General features: G+C 38.2%; 1 long non-coding RNA gene across 1 annotated transcript in view; it reads right to left on the reverse strand.

The window, feature by feature from the left end:
- Window positions 1-1801: 1801 nt before the first annotated feature.
- LOC122226202 overlaps window positions 1802-13339 on the reverse strand; it is an 80724-nt gene continuing 69186 nt past the window's right edge. The window contains exon 4 of the long non-coding RNA XR_006205519.1: window positions 1802-1951. This is a non-coding gene — a long non-coding RNA (uncharacterized LOC122226202). The remainder of the gene's footprint in view (window positions 1952-13339) is intronic.

Raw genomic sequence — 13339 nt, forward strand, 5'->3', positions numbered from 1 at the left:
TTGGAACTGGCACAGAAGTTAGAATTAGCAGATAAGCATATTTAAACAGCTTTTATAACTGTACTCCACATGTTTGAAAAGTTAAGTACAGATGTAGAAGATAATGGTTTTAAAGGCCCAAATCAGACTTCTCTACATGAAAACGACAATATGAAATGTCTAAAAATAAAATACACTGGATGGAATTAAATACAGAAAAGACATCACAAAAGAGATTACTGAATTTGAAGAGATAGTAACAGAAACTATCCAAAACAAAATGCAATGAGAAAAAGGATTTAAAAAAAAAAATGAACATCAGTGAGCTATGCACAATTTCAAGTTGCCTAATATAGGTATAATTGAAGTCTTTGAAGGAGAGAGGAGAGTGGTGTGGGAAAGAAGAAATATTTGAATAAATCATGGCCAAAATTTTTTCAAATTTGGTGAAAGTATAAACCATAGTTTTAAAAAGTTTAATGAACTCAAGCACGAAAGAACTACAAGAAGGTATATAGTCAAATTGCCCAAAACCAGTGATAAAGGGGAAAACTTTTAAAACACTCAGAGGGGAGGAAAAAAAAAGGTCTTGTTATGTACTGAGGAAAAGGACGTATCTTTCATATACCCCTAGTCTATGTAATTTCCTCATTGGAAACAAGGCAAGCAAGCAAGACAGTGGAGAAACATCTTTAAAGTACTGTAAGAAAAAAAAAACCTGTCAATCTAGAATTCTATATTGCAGCAAAAATATAGTGAACACATTTATCATTCCCAAAAGTTTAGTCATGACTCCTTATAAATCCTCCTTCCTGCCAATCCCTGCCACTCTCTTCCCCTGGAACCCCAGGCTATCATTGATCCTTTCTCTGCCACTATAGATTAGTTTGCACATTCTAGAATTTTATAGAAGTATAATCCTATAGAGTGCGTGCTTTTTGTCTGACTTATTTCACTAAGCATAATTTTTTTCAGATTTTTCCATGTTGTTGCATGTGTGACCAGTTCACTCCTTTAATATTCCATTTTATAAATCTACCAAAATTTATGTATCCATTTGCTTATTGATGGACACTTTTGAGTTTTTTCAATTTTTGGCTACTACAAATAAAGCTACTATCAACATTCCTATATGACACATGCCTTCCTTTATGTAGAATAAATAGCTGAGAGTATAATGGCTACATCATATGGTAGGTATATATTTAACATTTTATGAAGCTGCCAACTTGTTTTTGAAAATTTTTTAACGACCTAGTCAGGTAAAAATAATTACTCCTCTCTTTGAGATGAGGAAATTGAGTCTCAGAGATATCCTGATGCTTTGTTCAATGTTACTCAGACAGTGAGCAGTGAAATAAAAAAAAAAAATACCAAACAAACTTAGTTTTCCCAACTCTACACTTAGAGAAGCTTCCATCGCCCCTAAAATCTCACCACTCATCTTAACAGGATACATTGTTATGAGAGAAACAGCAGCTTGGAGACCTGCTGTTAAGACCATGCTTTGAAAATTTATTCCACGAAACTTTAGTCTACAAGATGATGTGTGACATTTCCTTGACTTCTGCAGTCAAGGGAGTTTGGGAAGGGTGAACCCATTAGCCACCCACTCACGTAATTCATCATTCACACTGGAATATGGAGATGAGAAATTGTGTACTAACAAAAACCATTTTTTTTTTAATAAAGTATTTCCTAACCATTTTTGAACATAGAACTTTTGGAGGGGGGGGTGCTGCAACTTTTAACAGCCAGAGCTTGTAACTTTTAATGGGATGTTATAAACTTATGATAATAAAACTGTGTTAGAGATAACAAAATTAGAGTTAGGACTTATAAGTAAGAATAGTAGTAGAATCTCTTTTACCTGGCTTTTCAGGCATCATGAAAGAAACAAGTAGAGCCACAAGTCTCAGAGAAGTAAAACTCTTGCACGCAGGCATCAAAGTGAGGTTTCTGCAGTAATCTCCTAGACATCAGAATTAAACAATTTTGTTTTTATACTGACTCAAAATCGATTGTTTTTTTTTTAAGTTCAAGCTGAGTTATTCGTTGACATTTTGAACTTCCCTAAAAGAAAGAAAATTACTACACCTAAACCACTTCAGAGTTGATGAACAAACTGTCTGGAATGGTAAGGGCATGTCTTCTTTTGGGTCCTGCAGATTATGGGGCCTCACACAGTTAAGTAAAGTAGAAAAAGTCAAGAACAATTTGTTGACCTCAATGGCCTTTTCTCTACAGGAACCAAATTCTATTAAAAACTATATTCCAGGCCATATTTATGCTTTAAGAAAAAGGCACCAAAGTTTGATTTAGACTGTCCAGGTTGCCTCTTGAAACTGCCATTGTTGTTGTTTTGACTGTGATTTTTTTTTGATGTTAAAAGAATTTTCCCCAAATCAAAATGGAGAGCATTTCAAAATCCAGAAAGAATTAGTTTGCCAGTTCTTCCTGTCTACCCACACTGTCAGGACTTTACAGAGTGATGCAGAGCCGGGCAGCAGGATGGCAGAAGGCTGTGGAGAAAGAAACTCTATGTGCAGGTTATTCTCTATTTGCCCCTTTGGAGCCATTCTCTGTGCCCTGTGTCCATGGAGGATGACTTTCAGGGACTCCATCACTTCTGTTTCTGTTTCCTCTCCCTCTGGTCTCTGATTAGATCAGCCAATGGGAAACGCCAACAAGATACAAAGTCCTGGATCCCTCTGCCACCTCTGTGCACCCTCCTCCCTGGCGGTGCTCTGGCTGGGATTGCCTCCTTTCCCCTCACCATGCTTCTGTCAGATGACCACCGCCCTCAACCTGCCCTCCCCGCATCCCTTCAGGCTTAGGGATGGCAATGGCTTCCCAGTGTTGCTTATCCTAAGGTGCCTTGCCATCCCTTATTTTTTCTCTTGACCCTGATCCTACCTCTGTCAATAGTTCCTTTATTAAAGTTCACCAGTTATCCCTTTGAGTGTGCCCAACTATTTCCTGCTGGTATTCTGACACATACTTCTGTTCTGATGTTAAAATTCCTATTAAATTTCTTAATATCATACTATGCTTAAAAGTTGTGATATGATGTATTTTCAAATTAGATGTCCTGGTCGCTCCCTGGTGGTCTAGTGGTTAGGATTCGGCACTTTCAAATTAGATGTCCTGTTTTGAAAGAGAATTTTTTTATTAAAAAAATGTTTACTTATTTATTTTTGAGAGAGACAGAGAGAGACTGAGAGAGAGACTGAGAGGGGAGCGGGGGAGGGACAGAGAGACAGAGGGTCCCAAATAAGCTCTGCTGTCCGTGTAGAGCCAGACACAGGGCTCTATCCCACAACCTGAACCATGAGATCATGACTTGAGCTGAAATCAAGAAGTGGAGGTTTAACTGACTGAGCTACTCATGCACCCCAGAAAGGGGAATTTTTTAAATGTAAAAGCCTAATATGAATGAAGTTATTTCATACTAAAATGGTGAGCCCTAACTTCTTGGGAAGTGGGTTTTGGGAAAGCATTTTAGCTACTTAGACTGGCTGTCAAGAGTGTATCTTGTCTCCTAACTTTACAAAGTGTGTTCACAAAAAGTTCTAAGACATGCTGGCCCCAATCCAGGCCACCTTCTCACCCCTACCCAGGCCTGTGATTCCTCTGGATAAAGGACAGTCTGTTTGCTTCCCTGTTTCTGAACCACATCTGCTAAATTGGAGCAAGTCAGAGGAGCTGGTGGTCTGACACTCCACAACTCCTTCCAATTCTTTTCTGTTTTGCCCCCTATTCTCTTGCCCACCGATTGCCGTTTTGCATCAAAATGGCTTGTTTTCCTTTTGGCTTTCCCCTTTCCTCTTGTCTCTTGATGACCTAAATGCCAAGGCTATAAGTCTCAACCACACGGAAGGTGCATCGCACTAATGTGTAGTAATGAGAGCTAAAGTTCTCAAGTTTGCAAATATATTAAGGTTATGCCTTCAAATAACATAACTTTCAATCATCTAAAATCCATAATGCTTTCTTGAGTGGGAGGAAAAGATGTGAAATTACCACTAATGTATCAGGAAGTAAGCATCATTGGCAGCCTTGCCTATCCATTACTGATGTACATTTAATAGCCCCGGCCATTACAAATAATTGTAGTGTTTTATTTCTGCACACACAAAATTGTTTTTGATTCATTAAAATCTGGGCATGCCTGTGGGAATGTCACATATTTAAATGTCATCCAGGAAGTGAATTGTAGAACAAAAAAGGTTGAGCACAGATGCTCCAGGGAACAACTAAGACAAATCCCATTACTGTAGGAAATCCCCAGTGGAAGCCTTGGTACGATTCAAGAGAGAAATTCTCTATTGTAATAATTACATTACTATATACATGATCTTGAATGGATCCTGTCTTACCTGCTAAAGATTGTTTCCCCGTCTTCCCCCATCAACATCTGTTTTTGAAAGCCATTTTTTTTTCCTATAGCATCTGAAAAAATTTCATACAGGCTAAGGTTGTTAACTAGCCCCACTTTGCTTCATTCTTACTTTTTTTCAAGTGGAGCAAAGTAAATTGCCCTATTTCCTGTCGTTTTTCAAAATAATTTCTACCTCCAATGTGGGGCTCAAACTCAGGACCCCAAGATCAAGAGGCACATGCAATACTGACTGAGCCAGCCAGGTGCCCCACCTTATTTTCAGTCTTTTGAATTCATCAGTCTTGACTTTCTGATGTTGACACATAATTGTTTGAACATAATGTATATGTTTGCATTCCTTTTTTTTTTTCAAGCTAAAAGTAAAATCAATTTAATGGGACCCAGTATTAAGATGCTAGGCTGTGTCTGCACCCATTGTGCAAAGGAATATGCTAACAAAGACTAGACATACACATGGTTCTTCTTTTGTGGACCGGGGAACTGAACCTTTTGTTGTTATTTGAGCTCTTAGATTAATGCTTCTCACTCCACCCTTGATTTTAGTGGCTTTGACATCTCAAAAGAACAGGTAAAGGAAAAGTTACAAATAAACAAGCGGAGATAGTCTTTGGCCTTATTTTGGTTTTGTTTTGTTTTTTAATTTTTTTAATTTTTTTTTTTTGACAGAGAGAGAGAGAGAGAGAGAGAGAGAGCGAGAGAGCGAGCATGAGCGGGGGAGGGGCAGAGAGAGAGGGAGACACAGAATCCGAAGCATGGCCTTATTTTGTATAATCACCTAAGTACATGTCAACTCACTACAGTTAATTAATTTGTCTTTAAATGATACATTTAGAGACTATTAAATGTTTTATTTTCACAGGTAGACTACTCTCCCCGGTATTCAAGAGGAACAAACCCTCATGTCTCAAGTTGAAAAGCATTCATGCAAATGGTTTCCAAACTTGAGTGTGTGATTTTGTTTTCTCCACAAGAGGAGACATCAGGTGCTACAGTTCTGAGAAGGAGTCGATAGGGCTTGCCTTGCTGGCTGCAGCAGAGGCCTGGGAAGAGCCCACCCTATAAGGAAGGCCCTGGCTGGGGAAGGACAGTTAAGTGGGCTCTGTTGAGCAGCAGACTCTGCGAAGGGTCTAGTGTAGCAGGCAAACACAGGACACTGTATCCAGTGGATCACATTACCAACTGGATGTGGTTGATGAGAATAGCAACTGACATCAGAGAGGGCCATCAGAGCATGTCCCCACAAGGGCACCAATATAAAAATCAGGAAGAAACAAGTTTCATAGAGCTACACACCAGGCTGGGAGCACAGGGGATACTATGTTCCAGCAGCTAGAACTCGAGGGGAATTGGTAAGAAAAAGGCAGGGCCAGTTCTAAAGGTACTTACACCAGGTACAAGAAAGAGGAGACCTATTTGCAGAACTGGGTAAAAAATGGGAATTGGGGCTCAGAAATGGATCCCATTGTCAAAGTGGGACACAAGGGCAGAGTAAGGGCAATAGTAAAGCTAGGAATGCAAAATCCAGAGTTTCACAACAGAGCTCATCATTTCCTTCTACTAAAGTCTGATTTGATCCTAAAAGGTAGGGCTCAGAAATTTCTTCCTCAATGCTTAAAAAAAAAAAAATTCAGTTTCCTGACCTTGTCTGTGACACTTAATATTAGTCAGGATTCCTGATGGCAAGTGACAGAAATCCAATTAAAATTAGATTTAGGGGCACCTGAATGGCTCAGTTGATTGAGCGTCCAACTCTTGATTTCGGCTCAGGTCATGATCTCACAGTTCATGAGATGGAGTCCCACATCAGGTTCTGTGCTGACAGCGTGGAGCCTACTTGGGATTCTCCCTCTCCCTCTCTCTCTCTCTGGCTCTCCCCTGCTCACACATGCACTCTCTCTCAAAATAAGTAAATAAACTTGAAATAAAATAAAATAAGATAAGCTTTAAGCAACCACAATAAAAGGAATTTATTGGTTCATGTAACTAGAAAGCACAAGGGTAGATCTGACAATTATAAACACAGTTAGATCCAGGGGCTTAAATACTCCCTCAGATTCTTCTCCAATCTTTCACTTCTACTTGTCTCTACCTAGTGGTGGGTGAATAGATGTTTTAGCAACTAGGTCTCTGAAGGAAAACAAAATTATGTGTGTACGTACATATATAAGCTTATTGCAAATGTTACTAATAGAAAGGAGGTATAGAATGACTTATGAATAATAATAAAATATATAATACTCTTTACATAAATTTGATATAGCTGATTTATTTCCATAGAATGCTTTTGTTGATTTTTGCCAAACTCTTACATCTGTAGCCAAATGTGATTGTTTTTAAGAATGTGTATAGCTCTGACCTGAATGTTAGTTGCTATTTTCATTTACAGGAAAGATAATGCTGTAAACTAAATTGTGTCCCCCACAAATTAATGTGTTGAAGCCTGTTATGTACTGAAAGTATTCCTCCAAAATGCTGAAGTCCTAACCCCCAGTGTGATAACATGAGGAAGGGGGGACTTTGGGAGGTTATTAGGCTGAAGTGAGGTCATGAAGGTGGGATCCTCATGATGGATTATTGTTTTTATAAGAATAGAAAGAGACCAGAGTGTGCTCTCTCTCCCCTCCCCCTAAACCGCCCCCACCACGTAAGGACACAATGGGAAGGTAGCCATCTGCAGCTGGGAAGGGGGTCCTCATCATGCTGGCACTTTGATCTCAGACTTCCAGTTTCCAGACCTCAGAGAAAAAGAAAGTCTATTGTTCAAGCCACGAGTCTAAGGTATTTTGTTTTAGCAGCCCGAACAGACTAAGACAAATCTCTAAGCACCACTGTACTATATTTGGAGATAGGGCTTATAAGGAGGTAATTAAGTATAATGAGGTCATAGGAGTGAGGTGCTAATCCTATAGGATTGGTGGCCTTATGAGAAAAATAAAAGAGACCTCTCTCTTTCTGCATGTGAACAAACAAGGGATCACGTGAGCACACAGCAAGATGGAGGCTGCTTAGAACTCAAAAGAAGAGGCCTCAGAACAAAACCTGTTTCCAGCACACTGATCTGGGACTTCCCAGCATCCAGAACCATGAGAAATACATTTCTGTTAGTTAAGCCACACAGTCTATGGTATTTTGTTTGGCAGCTCAAGCCTACTAATCCAGACAAGAAATATGAAAGGGAAACAATACATATATATGTGGGAACTTCACTCTTTTTGCAATAACTGACTTCTTTGCTGAATTGGATTATAGCTGTTGAATACTAGAATAATATTTCCTCATTTCTATGCACTATTTCTAATGTAACATCTTTAGAATGACACACCTTTAGGTTTAATCTGCATAACATTTTCTCTATAATTTTGCTAAATCTAGAAACAGAATTATCAAGTTATGCCTTGTGGTCCTAATCTGGTCTGCTGCTTGTTTTTTTAAATAAAGTTTTATTGGAGCACAGCCATGTTTGTTTATGTATTGTCTATAACTGCTTTTGCACTGAATTGGCTCAAGTAAGTAGTTCTGACAGATGATATGGTCTGCAAAGCATGATTTGTTTGCCATTTTGTCTTTTACAGAAAATGTTTACTAATCTCTGGTCTAGAAAATAAACAAAACAATAAATTAAGACTTGATTGGTAGTGTTTGTCAATTTCTATAATGTAAATATTTCCAGCATGGCTGATTTCAAACTACTGGTGTAAATGTCACTGGCCACAGAATTGAGAAGAGATGTGCAGTAACACATCATTATATGATATTTCCATCATTTAGGAAACAATAGCCATAAATAATCATAAATAACATCATAAAATAATTAGGAAATGGTGAGTTTTAGATATGTATCCCCCTTATGTATAATACTATGTATTGCTTTTAGTTAATGGTAAGTTCATGTCATTTGTTTTTTAATAATGGCTATCTTTAACGACTGGCTCACAAATTTCATGAAAACTTAACAATTGGTTCAGACAGGCCAGTCTGAGCTGGCTCCTGCACACCATTATTTGCTTCTTTTGGCATATTGACCTCACTCTCTTCTTCTGGGAACAGACTCCTGGCTAGAAAGTTGGCAGCTGGCTGCCCCAAGCCCACTTCTTAAAGTCTATCATACAAAGATGTGAAACTCTTGACCCTCCAACACATAAATCACATTAGTCCTTGAACCAATCACTTTGGCTAGAAGATGAGGGAGGGTACAATGACAGATAATACCACTAAGATCTGATGGAATGAGAGAGGAATTGTTTCTTTCTTGTAAAAAGTGGTTCTAGCCAAATAAAAAGAAACCAAAATTAGTTCCTTAAAATCCTAATTGCCTTATTCCAAATGCTTGTCAATGTTGAAATGTGGTACCAAGAACTAAATACAATACCTGATTGAGTTATATTCAGGACAAAGCACAGTTGAGAGAAGCACTGCGCTAGATGTGTTCATCGTTATTCTACTAATGCAGCTTTAAAATGCAAACTCTCTCTCAAAATTTATTAACCTCTTTAATCTGGTTCATGTTGACACTTTAATCAATGAAAACACCCAACATTTTTCTTGAGACCTGCTCTTAAAGGTATTTTCCCCATGATCTGGATTTATAAAAATTGACCCTTTTTTAGTCCCAGTGTGGGAATTTACATTTCTTTTCTCAGTTGTTATTTATTTCAACCCCACTTTATCAATAAGTTGACACATAATATTTTGATTCTGTTATTTGGTATATTTTCTATTCCCACCACTTTTATTTTGTTTCTATATTACAATTATTTATGATTTTCATGTCTTCATTCTAGTCATTGTTTTTTTAAATTAGTCAATTTATTTTGAGAGGGGAGAGGGGCAGACAGAGAGGGAGAGAGAGAATCCCAAGCAGGCTCTGTGCTGTTACCACAGAGCCCAACTCAGAGCTCCAACTCACAACCCATGACCTGAGCAAAATCAAGAGTCATATGCTTAACTGACCGAGCCATCCAGGCACCACTTCATTCTTGTCATTGTTAGACAATTCTTTAACAGGAGAGATTCCTTTGACATACTACTAGAAGTTTCTTTTTACATTGCCATCTATCCATTAAGTAATTCTCTTTTACAAAGAGTACTTAGACCATTACAAAGCCAATCCATACACCATTATTGTGTATAAGCTCTGTCTTGTGCATAAAGATATCAGGAGAGACCAATGACATAGGACAATTATACTTAATTCTTCAAACAATACTCTAGAGGAATTATTATGCAATTAATAGGATTATGATTTTGTTTCTTGTGAGAAAAAAATAGGATTAGCACTTTATGTTGACTATGGTTCTAAGGTAGATCATGGTAAGGCCTGTAAGCCCCTTTCCAGAAGACAAAAATTTAGATGTTGCAAAAATGAAAGAGACCATATAATTATTTTGCAAAATTTCTTTTTTTTTTATTTTTTTAAATTTTTTTTTTCAACGTTTTTTATTTATTTTTGGGACAGAGAGAGACAGAGCATGAATGGGGGAGGGGCAGAGAGAGAGGGAGACACAGAATCGGAAACAGGCTCCAGGCTCCGAGCCATCAGCCCAGAGCCTGACGCGGGGCTCGAACTCACGGACCGTGAGATCGTGACCTGGCTGAAGTCGGACGCTTAACCGACTGCGCCACCCAGGCGCCCCTATTTTGCAAAATTTCTATACGCCATTCTTTAATAAAGCATAGAGAGGGACTTGCCCAATGAAACTGCCTAAGCTGAGTTGACAACAGGTGGTGATGTCTCCACAGCTCACAATTTCTGCCTTGGGGCTCTTAATAAAGGAGTTCACACACCTTCCTTGTGGTACTCACTTAACCATGCCCATGGAGTTCTTGTGTGCTTGTGTGTGGTAAGGATTGTTGTTGGCAATGAGTAGGGAATAGTATCCCTGACTGCATGTATATACCGATGAAGAAATTTATCTGTAATAAAATGTCTTAAAATAGTTTAAGTAATATCTGTTATTTTTATTGTTAACAAGTGTTAACATTATTATTGCTAATGTTGTCTTAGAGAAAAATGAGGATAATAGAAAAATTATTTCTTTAAGAACATAGAAGCTCAACTTTGCTTTCTGAAATTATCTCAATGATTTTAAAAAGAATCAAACTTGGCATAGCCATGGGGCACAGTGGGTTGGTGTGGGGCTTGGGGGTATCTCTTATTTGAAAAAGTTCTATAACATATCAGACCCCAGAATGGGACTAAATTTCCTCCTGGTTGTGTGCTGTGACAGTCATCCTTCAAGATAACAGGTGTCTGTGTCTAGCTTGCTGATGAGGGAAGGGCACAAGATAACAAGAACCTCACAGGGAAAATACAACAATTATCGTGTCAAACAAGTGTCATGCCCCATCAGGTTGTACAGGCTGATTCTTGCTAGACTTTCAAGATTGTGGCACTCGTTTGGGTGCCCCTGACTTTGTGTCCCAGCTTGCATCTTTTTCACATGGCCTTTCCATGTGAAAGTACTCCTCAGAGTACTTAGGTTCCTGCATTGCTTTCCATGGCTGCTTCCCCATTTTCTTCCTACTCGAGATGATTTCTGGTTACCTTGTCAGCACTTGGCCCTGTACAGCCTCCCATCTCTCTTCAGTCATATTCCTTCTTAGCCTCAGACAATGGAACATGCATACATTTCCCTTGAACATTCTACAAGCTGCTTTCTCCAAGTCTAGAGGAATGCTTAGCCACTCATAACTTCTCTTCCTTCACATTGAAGGGAGACTCCCATCACTTCCCTCTTTCTGACCAGTCCTTCACATTGGCTAGAGGTACAGCCAGTGTAGCTGTTGTCCTCATTGTTTTCCCTGCCCTATCAGAGGAGAAATTGTCAGCAAGCTAGCTAAGGATTTATTAGATGCTCCTCTTTAGGTACAATAGCATGTCTAGAAGAAGTATGATGATTTCCAGCTTTCCATTACTAAATATAGCTGACATGTCCTTCTGAATTTCATACAGGGTTTTATGCTTTTTTGACATGTCTCTTTCATTGGTTACTTTTTTGAACTGGAAGGAAAATCCCTTCCAATACCTTATTCCAACTGACAATTTTATTCCTTTGGGACTTTGTAACACCAATGGTGTTATATTTACTTTTCTCTGTGAAAGATCATATTCGTTTTATCTCTTACCTATGTTCTATGAAGCTTACTTATCTTTACATTAATGCATTAATCAGAGTGCCTGACACATGATAAACTGTAAATAAAGGCAAGTTGAATAGAAACAAATAGGTAGAAACACATACAAAGCCTTAAATAATTTTTAAGGCTCTTTCTCCAGATGTATTTTCTGGACAATAATTGGGCTCTTTCTTCACTATTATTCTTTTCTCTGTATAGCATGGACTTACATTTTATGAGTTTATAGTTCTGGAGCTTGAGTCTGCAGTCGTAATATGTGCCTATGGACTTACTAGGATTCAGAATTACCTTCTTGCTCCCCCTCAAAAAATAAAACAACATTGAGATTCAGAGAGTGCTAGAGAAAGCCACAGTGAAATTTCCTTATAAAACAGCCAAAGAACCAGATTCCCATGATTCCTTTAAAACAAAGATCATTCTTTGTATTATTTGAAGTTTCACATGAGAGAGGTGTCTGCTTTTCAGGAGGCTGTCTTGCATATTTGGGCCTGAAAGAAACAGTAAGGAGGAGAAAGAAAAATGTGAAGACTCAGAGGTTTTATTCTAAAATATGAATAAGTCACTGTGGACAGTGTTCCTAAGAGAAACCTAGAAGCAACTTTTATAGGAAAATCAACAAAAACCTAACTGAAGATTCAGGAAGAGTTGATTGTTCCCACGTAGATAAAGAAAAATGACATTGCAATGCAGAATAGGACAGCTATCATTTTAGGTTTAGAAAAGAGTAAGTCTGAGAGGAAACATGATAGTTTAAAGTAAATTGAAGAAGGGAAGAAGGACTGAAAGGAATAGTGGAAATATGGCAACTATTTGGTCAAAGGATCATGTTAAGAACAGTGTGTGTGAACAGGACACATTGTTTTTTCTTGTTCCTTATCAGTGAATATTTTCTTTTAGAGTTACATATTTTTACAGACTAATTTTCTAGGAAAGCATTTGATCTTAGAGGAAATAAATTACTGGAAATACTTATCTGAATCAGAGTGAACTTCCAAGTTCTTAAATGAAGAAACATCATCTTTGTGCTCATGAGTAAATTTCATCTGTTAATGATGATATGGTCTGATTACTCCTGTCTTCAATAATTCCCCTTTCCCATCACTACGTCCGTGGACATTGACAGAGCTCAGTCCTTGGCTTACTGCTCTTCCTTCCTGATACACTTTCTTTGATGTCTACTTGTTGCCAGCAAACTTCATCAACCCACCAAAAAGTGATACCCAAGTCTTTATCGCTAGCCCAGATTCGTGCCCACCACTTCCACCCCTGTGATTGTGTTATTGGATATATCCCGCTTCTACATGATGCTGTGACCTCAAACTCCTCAGTCAAACTAAACATCACATCCCTCTGTCCTGCTACCTAAGCTTTTCCTTTGGCGGGTAAAGGGGAGACACTGGGAAGTTAATTGGTAAACAAGGGGCAGATAGAAGATATTGCCACATTCAGATAGGGACTTAAATAACAGATGTAAGAATGTTCCTTTCTACTTGAGGACTGCCTGTTCTGACCTCTGATCATGAGTCTTGGAGCTATTTCTTCCTCATAACTCTGACCTGGTGGGTTACTTTTTTTTTTTACTTTGAGGTCTTAAAACTTCTTGAGCTGATTAGTCTCATCCTGTCTGTCAATCCTTCACTTTGATAATAAGTCAGTATACTACCATTAAAGAAAAAGAGAGAATATATTAAATATGTTTGTATATTCACAGAATATTTCAAGTAGAACACACAAGAAATTAGTAAAAGTTGCTGAATCTAAGTAGAGATATTAGGTAGTTAGGGGCAAGGAAAGAGAGACTTACTTGTCAATTAAACCCTA

Source organism: Panthera leo, chromosome C1, assembly GCF_018350215.1.
Source record: "Panthera leo isolate Ple1 chromosome C1, P.leo_Ple1_pat1.1, whole genome shotgun sequence".
Taxonomy (NCBI): domain Eukaryota; kingdom Metazoa; phylum Chordata; class Mammalia; order Carnivora; family Felidae; genus Panthera; species Panthera leo.